The 11,231-nt window shown below is 53.2% G+C and overlaps 1 protein-coding gene across 2 annotated transcripts in view; it reads right to left on the bottom strand.

The window, feature by feature from the left end:
- Fkbp6 (FK506 binding protein 6) overlaps positions 1–11,231 on the bottom strand; it is a 32,148-nt gene that overhangs the window by 2,132 nt on the left and 18,785 nt on the right. The window contains exon 9 of one of the 2 annotated variants that reach the window (XM_023714487.1): positions 830–875. The exons of the other annotated variant lie outside the window; for it this stretch is intronic. The gene's annotated coding sequence lies outside the window, so the exon portion shown is untranslated. Of the gene's footprint in view, positions 1–829; positions 876–11,231 lie in introns of those variants that run through there. 2 annotated transcript variants of the gene reach the window in all.

Here is an 11,231-nt window from a genome sequence, read left to right on the forward strand (position 1 = left end):
GCCATCTTAAAAGGCTGGAGACATAATTCAGTGTCAAGGCCTTGCATTCAAGCCTCAAGAAGAAAAAAAAATCAGACATGTGCCCAAAGCCTGCCTTCTCCACTGGGCCGAAGCATCTGGCACCCCACCTGCTTGGCAGGGCACAGGAGCCCCGTCCCCTCTCGGGAGACGCCAGAAGCCCTGGCAGTGAGCTGGGTTTGGTGGCCTGCAGCCTGACTCCTCAGGTCATGGCACTCTCTCCAGATCACGATCTTCTGGAGCCGACGTCTTCAGCCACGCCAAGGCCTCGCCACCCATCCTGGGGTATCCGAGTCACGCAAGTTCCAGTAGACACAGTGTGCTCAAGGGTACCTGAGCCAACTGTTACCAGGGGAGGGAGGACTCGAGGGGACACAGTAAGGCTGCCAGGAGGAGCACCTGGACGGAGCAAGGGCCACCCCAGCCATGTAAGCCAGCCATATCCCATGTAGCTAGCACCCAGAGGATGGTGTGGCCAGAGCCACAGAATGGCCATGGGGCCAGACCACAAAGGATACAGAGGGCAGAAGTGTCAGCAGCTCTGTCCTGACTGACTTGAGTGCTTTGGGAGAAACAATCACCTGAATCTCTCTGGTGCAATCAGCTGAAAGTTCACACAGGCCCGCACCAATCCTGAGTAACTTAGTCCTCACAGGATATACCCAGGAGCAGAGTAGGGCATGCTGGGAGCCAGAGCCACTGAGCAGCAGAGCACATCCAGGAGAGGGCATCTCGGAAGGCTCAGATGCGCACCGCTAAGGGCGTTCGGCCACCACTCGGGAGTATGCTGTTGGACAAACATGACAAGCCACTCTGGTATCAAACTGACGACTTCATCTGCCTTGTGCTGATTTAACCTGCGGGCCAAGGTATGCTACAGTTTGTATCTGCAGTGTTTCCCACAGGGCCTCAATGGGTGGTGCCCCAGGAGAGGATCCTGTGAGAGAGGACTGGTGGAAGAAGACCTGGGACCAGCCCTCTCTTTGCTTTCTATGGCCACCAGGTGTGCAGCATCTCCCCCACATGTGCCCACACCCGGTGCCACCTCACAGGGGTTCAAAGCATGAGCAAACAGCCAGGCTGAATCCTCGCAGACTGCATGCTTAAACAAACTCTTCTCACAAGCTGATTGTCTCGGGGGTTTTGTTATAGTAATGTAAAGCTGACTAGCACAGGACGGTGTGTTTGGTATTTTAGGTTGATAAATGAAATGTTTTTAGTATAACTACTTACAGACATTTGAATAAGAAAGAACACTGCTTCCAATTAAGACTATAAATAAACTACTGACAACTTATAGACCTTGCCATAAAAAATAAAGTTATAAAGGTATTAGAAATAAAAGATGGGGCTGGGGAGATGGCTCAGTAGAACAAGTGCTTGCCTGACGAAGCAAGGGCCTGAGTTCAATCCCCAGTTCTGAAAAAAAAAAAAAAAAAAAAAAAAAAAAGACATCATCAGTTAAGAAGGGAATTGTAGGGACCGGGGAGATGGCTCAGTAGAATAAGCACTTCCCTGGCAAGCGCAAGGGCCTGAGTTCAATCCCTGGTTCCACAAAAAAGAAAAAAAGAAAGAAAAAGAAGGGAAAACTGCAAATAGTAAATGAACAAGATGACGCTTACTAGTTTCAGTAGTAATCAAAGACACACAAACTCAGTGCGAAAGGCATCGCCAGGTCTCTGCCGTTGGTTCTCCATTACCTGGCGCACTCAATGGGGACGGAAGCTGCGGGACAATGACACTAGAAGCAGCACAGGGCTGCGCTGTGCCCCTCCCCACTGGGGCCCCAAGCCTTAGCCTGATCCCTGCTGCTCCTCCTCCTGCCTCACCTCCCCACTTCCAACAGTGCGCCACTGCACAGGTGAATTTAGCAGCCATGTGGCTCAGGTAAGACAGACCCAGCCCAGCCCAGGCACCCGCGCGCCCTTTGACAAGCAGCACAGCACCCACTGCTTTCTGCTGTTCGCTTCTCGTCACTGTCACAAGTGCTCTCATGCCAGCCGAAGGTGGTACCAGAGCCATTTCTTAAAAATGAGGCAGTTGTTTATATGCTGACCTGGAAATACCCAAAATGGATGAAAAAAAACCCATATTCTAAGGAGCAGTGAGATAGCTCAGCGTCTCAAGTGCCTGTGTAGGCAAGCTTAGGCGAGCACAGGGGCCGTAGTTTGATCCCCAACACCAGGGTGGGCTGTGATGGCCACACAAACAAACAACATATTCTAGAACAAAATACATAATCTTTTATGGAAAAGATTAAACATACACATGACATTGTTGAATAATGAAAAATGTTTCAAACAGGACATACATGAAACACCAACAGGAGCACCTCTGGAGAGCAAGCGTGGGAGCCGGGGGACTTCTTGTCCTTTCTGTTTGCTGGTTTAAACTCTAAGCATGCAGCACTTTTATGACTCAAGCTTAAGTATTTCCATACAATTGGGGGTGTGTGTGTGTGGGAGAAACACAGAGCGGAAAGAGCAGATCACTCAGACAGGCCTTGAGTCCATGGGGGATGCTGCTCCCTTCACCTTTGGGTACATCAGAAAACGTCCACAGTGAAAGGTGGCATGGTAAGCGACAACATGACAGAGTTTCAATCTGGGGTATGTCCCACACATAGCTTTAGAAGGAAACCAACAATCAATGTGCTCTAAGCTGGATGCAGGGGCCAGACAGAAGTTCCAAGTTCCTGCAGACACCAGGATTTTTTTTTTGGGGGGGGGTATTGGGCATCAAACTTGGGCCCTTGTGCTTGGCAGGTAGGCAATTATGCTACTGAGTTATATCCCCCGCCCCAACACCAGGATCTTATGAGATTTAGTTAGTTGAATTTTCAAACTGCAACCAAAAGAAAGCAACACTGTAGCATAGGTGAAAAATGCATCAAAATAGAAAAGCTTATTATTTTATTTTGAAAACCCAACACACAGCACACCGAGGTACAAAAAGCAGAGCAAAGTGCTTCCGTGCATCCCTGGCTCCAGCAAAGAGAAGCGCGGAGCCCAGCAGAGACAATGGAAGTCAGAGTCCGGCGGAACACAAAGGTCAGCAGGGCAGACTCAGTGGAATACATGAATACTAAGCAAGCTGCTTCCCATGGCCTCGGGAAGAGGCACAGTGCATGTGAAACAGAAGCTGCAGTGGTGATAGGATCGGTGTCCGCAATCATCACCCAAAATAACGAGCAGTAATCAAAGAAGAGTGTGAAACGTAATGGAGACAACAGAGAGGTGATGGAATCCTGGAACCACGAGTTGAGGGCTGCGGAGCCCAGGATGTGTGTGTCGGAAATCCAAGGACAAAGAGCTGAGGATCAGGGTAGGGGAAACAGCATTCCATTCCCACAAGGGCCACGGCTATAGCCCTTTCCTGTGGTGACAGCCATCTAGAGTCCACAGCCAGATGGGAACAGCATGTGGTGGGGAGCCTGGAACTGCTCAGGCCCACACAACTCTTGAGAGCATGACGGATGCTGGAGATCGCCCGCAACATCCCGGGAATGAGACGCTGCCCTATGGACCTTCCTCCAAGCCACACACACCACTGCCTCCCTTTCCCAAAGGCCGATCCTGAAACTCTGGGCACCTCACGTGATCCCAGCTGAGGGAGAAACTTCCTAGCAGCCCAAGCCCTTCACACCCTCTGGTGTGATGCTCTTGCCACCCCACCTGGCTCCACCTCTGGCCTGTTTGGTCCTAAAGCCACCCACTGCTGGGCCCTCCCCAGCTGGTGCGGTTCCCTGGGGAGGCTCCATGCTGACTTCAAGCCAGCACCCACTGTTTCCCTGCTGTTCCTGAGCCAGCCTGCCCCTGCCTTGGTGCCCTCCTCTGCAGACATGCGGGCTGTTCCCAGGGGCCATGCCCCCACTTCCTCCTCCACTCAGGTGCCACAGACCCCTGAGAGACAAGAGCTGGACCTGCAGGGGTCTCCCAAGCCCACCCTACAGGGTAAGCTGCAGAGAACACTCTCAGAGGCTCCCTCACACAGCTCTGCCCACCTCCCCATGCTGCCACAGCTGAGGGGCCATCCCTACTGCCCAGTGTCAAGGGATAATCCACGATCATTCTCTGCTCCAACTCTCCACTCACAAAGTCCCCTTGCTCTCCCCAGGTTCTGAGACAGACCAAGAAACGGACTCAAGCAGAGCCAGATCTGAAGTGCTGTGGGGCTGTCTTTGAAGATGAGGAAGGGTCTCGAGCCAAGAGACACAGCGAGCCCTCAGGCCATTTCCAACAGAGGCGACGGGCGGGGAAGGGGGCGGGCGGGGTGGCTCCTATCTGTGGCCCTCCCAGTCAGCGCACGGAGTCAGGATGGCACACTGCACGGCCCAGAAGGACCTCCCCCGCGGTCTCCCTGCCTTCTCTGTACAGACTGGGACTGATAGTGGCCACTGTGGGTGAGATACCAGCTTCCTCTCACCTGTGGACCTGCCACTGTCCTCTGTCCTGAGAGGACTTCTGCTCAGAGCTTTTCACTCCTTCCGCTACCTCCGTGCCCTCTCTGAGTCTGAAATTTGTGGGGTCGCCTAAGTTCATCTCAACTTCTTCCTGGGTCTGACTGCTTTGTGGTATGGAAGAGCATTCATAGTAGTGACAGATACGAGTCACAGAGGGCACAACCACCCCTTGCAGAGTGGGGCACTTGGGACAAATGGGCGGGGACGCATCTGCTTCCTCCCACAGCGTAACACCTGTGGCCTGAGCGCCCTGCTGCTTCGGCTCACCTCTTCCTCTCTTTACTGTACCTAGATGCTTGTTGCCATGGTTTCTGCCTGGATGTACCCCCCCCCCAACACACAAAGCCTCGTGCCCAGCAGTGGGCCTTTCACAGTGACTGGATTCCGGGGTGCTTCCGGTTCATGGCTATGTGACCTGGAGGGAGCAGCTCGCTTCCTGGCTCCTCCCATCCTTCTTTGCTTCCTGGCTGCCACAGTATGAGCCATTTCCCCCGCCAGTCCCTTCCACCAGGCTTTCTGCCTCACAGCCTGACAACTGCGGACTAAAAACTTGAGCTCAAATAAACATCTGTTAATTTGTTGGTGTTGAGTACTGAGTTCCAGCAACGAGAAAGTGACTGACTTATTTAGCTAAACTGGTGTCTAGGATCTCATATGCTTGGAAGCAAGGCTTACACAAGTAACAAACCCCACAAATTAGAAATGACTAAGCCAACATCTGAGGGCCTTAATGAGGCACAATTAAAGCGATACATGGGACCTTGAAGATCAATACAGGATGACACTGAGCCAGAGAGCTGAAAGGAGCATCGCTCAGTCCCAGGCTGCGAGCTGAGGAAGAGAAGTCCTTAACAAGTTGTAAAGGGCACCTCCAGGATCGTTCATTCTGAAGATGAGAAGACAGAACCCCATTATCGTTTGAAATAACAACAGCAGCCCTCAGTGATGGCTCACTTGCAAAGAACACAGCCCACCAAAGCAAAGCTCAGTGGGAAGTAGGCTGTGGCCCACTGCGGCTGCCACAGGGAGACGACGCGGGGAGAGGTGAAAGGCCGAAGAAACCCTACCGGGGAACAGCTTTCCCAGACAGGGCAGAATGAGAAGGTAGCAGCATAAGTGGAGGGATTTATTGCCAGACAACAAAAGGCGACCTCAGCAACACATTCTGGGCTGCAGCAAAGGCATCTCAGCCACTGGGAAGATCAAGAGCCCTTGTCTAACAGTTTGCCTGGGGAATGGCCAGGCCCTCACCTGAGACTGCCTGCCTGGCCAGTTACCCTGGAGGAAAAAGTAGGAAAAGAAAGTTGAAAGAATCCAATTACAAAACTACATTATAAAAGTTATTGTTTGCTCAGGATGCAGACGGGTCTAACTGGATACACAAAACAGCCTCATAGGTGCAATACTAGATCTAAGAGTTTCCTCTTAATCTCTTTGGGAAGAAGGGGATCAGACAGTTTCCCGGGCTGAATCCAGTCACATACCATGAGAGATGACGATCTGCCCCTGGGTTTTCTTGGCAACCAGCCAGGAGGCGGTGACACCGGAAGGCTGTTCTGGAACAGGAAAACCCTGACCCGGAGCCCTGTGAAGCTCCAGGCAGGCCTGGGCACTGGGGGCCCACTGTGCCCCTGTCACTTGGGCCAAGCACCAGCAAAGACCAAATTCCAGAATCTCAACTGACAGTAGCTCGCTCCCCACAGCCTGGCCTCAGTCCCTCCTGGGTTTCCTGGAAGCTGCCCTGACTTTGCTGAAAGCATGTTTTTAAAACTTTGTTAAGATACTGTCCCCAAGGCTGGGAGACCAACCTGGCTCAACCCTGTTAGTTGTATAGTCCAAAGGGTCCACTTCCCTGAGTACAGAGAGCTGAGAGGCGGGGAGACTCACCATCTACGGGTCGGTGAAGTCTGGTCACGTAGGGCTGCACTCAAGCTTGAGCCATCTGAAGATATGTTTTGAGTCAAATGAAAATGGTCCCTGCTGTCTACATGAATGCACAACACCCTCCAAAGGGAAGGGGCCTCACGGCAAGCCTTACTCCTATGCCAGCCTACAGACACAGACTCACTTCTCCCGTCACCCACGTTGGGAAGCTGAAAGTGGCTAACATAGGGAACGTGGCCTGGATGCCAGGAAGACCTGTGAAGAAGCCTGCACCCCAGGGGCCACAGGAGATGCTGCCACAGGAAGGCGGAGGAACATGAAGACAAGCTTAACCTGGGAAGAAATATCGGAACTTTTGGGCACCTAATGTGTATCCCTTATATGGAAAAGTGTTTGTTTGGGTTTTGTTTGTTTGGTTGGTTGGTTTTCCCCAGAAAAGCATTCTTACTGACAGGACAGAAAGGAGAGGGGCAGAGGCTCTCAACAACCAATTTGAAGGAAGTATGGATGGCTAAGAGATCCAAGAAAAAGATTCTCAACTTTGTTAGGAAGTGACAAAATGACAATTAACTTCACACTGAACTTGTACCCACTTAGAAAAAAACATCGCTCTGAGGAGAATTAAAGACTCAAGTACGGCCAGTGCTCAGAGTATTTAGGAACCCGAAGCATTCTGGTTGGTTCCTACCCCCTCAGACGACTCGGGCAAGAAGCCTACCCAGGCCTACACAGAGCTTCTGGCCAACTTTTCTACTAATTTATTCTTAAAAGGAAATGTTCACATTTAATGTGGGAAACGAAGCATTTATGAAAAGTCTACGTCCTGTCAAAGACGACAGGTACAATTCTGCCTTTCCACCATTTCAGAGAACAGAGGGAGACACAGGAGACCGTCCTTGTCTTTCAGACAGAGGGAAGCACTGCAGCAGCCAGTGTGGACGGAAGGGAGGGAGTACTGAGACGGGCGAGTATGCCCAGCAGCCCAGGGCTCAGGAGTAGGCACAAAAATAAATCATGCTAGGGTGTGGCTCTAGAGTGGCCCTGAAAGCTCAGGAGTTGAAGGCGGGGTCCCTACTGATAGCGCTATCTACGGATGGCACCATCTACCTTTGCTTATGGCGGAAGGCTAACTGGTGAGCCCTGGAGCTTCAGGAACTGGGGCCGGAGGCAGGAAGCAGTCAGGCGGTGTCCTTGATGGCCACAGTGGACCCACCTCTCCCGTCTCCTAGCTCTGTCCCACCAGGGGCTTCCTGCCCACATGCTCCACCTGGCCTCAGGCCTAAAGGCAAGGGCCCGGGGACCATGGACTGAAGTGCTCTGAAACCCGAGCCTAAATCTTGCTTCAAAGATGGAAAAACTGACACAAACTGGCTCTGTATGACGAGCTGTCTCTCCTTTTCCCAAATGTCTCATGGGACTGATTCTTATGTGTGGCCCAGGACCACACCCCTGTGGACTGACTCCTAGGGATGGGGGGCACGTCAGGAGCAGAGGGGTTACACTTCCAGAGGGAGCAGCACACACAATAGGCTACGCAGCTGCACCTTTTGTCCTGGCCATACTGTAGGGATGGAGGCCATCTCTGATGCCATATCTGAGTGGCAGTGTCTCCCACCTGGTGCTATACACTGCCCTGGGGCAGTCTTACCCAGATGTGCTGAATGAGAACCAGAAGACCTATGTGGTATGGGATAGATGCCCCGTGCAGTCCTGGGTGGAGACAGCCTGCCTGTGGCAAATGCTAACTGGTGAGCTCTTCCTAGTGACAACCCGTGGGCTCCGGATGGTTCTGGGATTGTGTCAGGAGGAGAAGGCCAGGACAGCCTCACTGCAGGGCGCTGTTGTCCCCTGGTCTGACAGGAACTATATAGGGAGCCACGGGGTTCTATTGTCTCGAGCATCCTGTGAACAACACGAACAGCAAAGCACTGCCTGGTGCGTGCACAGCAGGTGCAACGTGAGTGGACGACACCCCAAAGGCCACCACTCTGGGAAACACCAACGGGCTCTGCAGGCCGAGCTGAGTGCTGTTCTAGCAGTGAAGAAGCACTGGACAGCGGGTAACAGCTCACCACATGGGCTCTTATATGTGGGCAGGCAGAAGAATGAAGGCAACCTGGCCTAGCAAAGGGACACCCACGGGGGGCAGGGGGGAGGGGCCCAGGGAGCCTCCGAAGGAACATGAAGGTGCTCACCAAGGCCATGAGAATACCCTGGCCCAGGCCTGGGAGGTGAGTGAATTCAACAAGCAGAGAACCCCGTAGCTTGCAGAGGGAGCCGCCCAGCCCATGGGACAAGTAGAACACTCCCTCGCCCTCTGAGGTACCTGGCGCCAGCAAGGGTTGCTCTGCCTGCCAATAAGATGCGGGGACTCCTGATGGCTTTGTGCCAGATCCCCTGGCAGGAAGGCCCTGAACACAGGTGCTAAGTCAGACTGGTACAGGGGGCGCAGTGCTGGGGGTACAGCTGGATCCGGATGGCAGACAGAGCTGGACTGGGCTTGGCTTACCCAGAGGAAGATGCAAATGCTCAGGGCGCCATAAAAGAACCTGAACAGAGGCTGTGCTGAGCTGAATGACACTTACTTCTTCCCTAAGGGACAGCACCACAGTTCACAATGCCAGCATTGGGTGGCCAGCCGCCCCCCAGAAGTGGCCTGAGGGCAGAGACAGTGACTGCAATCCTGTTCCGTATGGGGGGTAGGGAAGAAAGGCTGCTCATGTACCATACCCAGTGCAGGTGGGATAGATGTATGACCCCCAACTCTGGGTTGGCCTAGCTTTTTGTGGCTCTGGGGACAAGGGGTGGAAGGATGCCGGTGACTCTGCAGTTCCTACTGTGACAACTGTATTTTCTTCTACAGTCACTTCATTACCCTAGTCCACCTGGTGACCCGGGCTGAGGATACCCTATGACAGGGCTGGACAAGGATGACTCCAAAGCCAGAACTGTGCCCATCTTCAGTCCACGCATCAGACTCCTAAGGGCTAAAGGGCTGGGTTCCACTGCTGCTGTGGCTGGGAGGCGGGTCAGCACGGACTGTGGCTATACGGTCTGGTGGTAAAGATGCCTAGGCCTGCACTCTTATGACCCTGACATGCCAGCCTGCAGTCTGAACCAGCACAGTAGCGGAACCCAGTGTCCCTCACAGATGGAGACACTTGGGTATGATCAAAGTGAAATGTAAAGGGAAGGCTAAGGGAGTCACATAATGGGGGCATCACCTCCTCTCCTGGAAAGAGGCTCAGAGCAAGAGACGACCTGGTCTCTCCGTTCAGTTGCACCTGGAAACTGGAAGGTGCAGTTATGTCTCCTGAAGCCACTCCTGCTCTGACTGGGCTGCAACATGGGCAGCAGGGTGACAGGACGATGGGCTGGCCTACTCCTTCTAAGCTGAGGATGTCCTGGTTAATAGCCTAAGGATGCAGACAAGGGCCAGACTGTGACAGTGACAGCAAACCCTTTAGAGACCGAGTGCAACCCCAAACCACTTATTTATCACAAAGTGCCAACACTGCAATTAAACCTGAGTACTGAGGTTTTAGTTTAGAAAACGTAACTGTTACCCAGCCTGGCTCATGTGCTGGCAGAGAGCTCTGTGTGTCCACTGTGGCACGCAGGCCGCAGGTTTGCAACCACTGGGCCACGAGAAATATACATCTTGCCAGGCGCAGACACACAGACCTGTCATCTCAGCTACGCAGGAGGCTGAGGAAGGAGACTCGCTTGAGTTCAGGAGTTGGAGACCAGCCAGGGCCACCTGCCTGGAGATTCTGACAAGGAAAGGGAGAAAGGGGAGGGGGCAGGGGAGAGAGAAAGGATGGAAGGAAAGAGGGGAAGGAAGGAAGGAAGGAAGGAAGGAAGGAAGGAAGGAAGGAAGGAGGGAAGACGGGAAGGAGGGAGGGAGGGAAAGAGGGAGGGAGGATTTGGTCTCTATCCCTTCCCTGGCATGTAGCTCCTACAAACTGTGGACTCTCCAGGGCACAGAGACGCCTGCTGGCTGCAGTCCTGGCTAACCTTAGGATGGGGGCCAGGGGACTGACCCACGGTTAAGAAGGCAGAGTGGCCAAGGCCGAGCTGGTCACAAATGGTAAGTGACTCGATCACACCCACACAGGAAGCTGCCCTAAGCACCCGAAAGAGGGGGGCCAAGAGCAGCAGGGCCTCTGGCTGTCCACACCCCTCCCACCTACCTGGCCAGGGCGCCGCTCACCCAGCCTTCCATCTGGGCCTTTTGTCTGACCCTTTATCTGCATACAGTCATTGCTGGAAATGAAAGGAGGCAACACTGCGGTCTGTAACCCACTTCAGCAGGTGACAACCCAAGAAAAGGTCTGTGGGAAACAAGCTGAACTCCAGCCAGCAGCTGAGCAGGGCTTCGGGGGCTGCACGGGAACCTGGGAGTCTTCGGGCTCAGGGCCCAACCGTGAGCAGGACCCTGATGCTGCAGGGGAGCTGGCAGGTGTGGGACACACTCACATGGCTGGTAGGAGTCAAGGGTTCTGCAGCAGTGCTGTGAGGGAAGGGCCAGGACGGGGTTTTAGCTTTTGTTTTTCCTCAGCAGTTGCTAACTGCAAAAGCCCTGGACCCTCTGCTCTCCTCAGCTGTGTAGGACGGATACTCCAATATACAGAGGATGGGTCAGAGTGCAGCTCCATGGGAAAGGGAAATCCACTAAATGCTCTTGGGCTCAAAATTTTGACTGCTGCAATTAAAGTGCAAGAGCTGGAAAATGCGATACAATTCTGGGATGGGGGGCAGGGTAAAAAGACCAAAAAACCAAGGGCTGGGGAGATAGCTCAGCAGCATAAGCACTTGCTTGGCAAATGCAAGGTCCCAAGTTCGATCCCCAGTACCACAAAAAAAA

Source organism: Octodon degus, unplaced genomic scaffold, assembly GCF_000260255.1.
Source record: "Octodon degus isolate 3935 unplaced genomic scaffold, OctDeg1.0 scaffold00035, whole genome shotgun sequence".
Lineage (NCBI taxonomy): Eukaryota > Metazoa > Chordata > Mammalia > Rodentia > Octodontidae > Octodon > Octodon degus.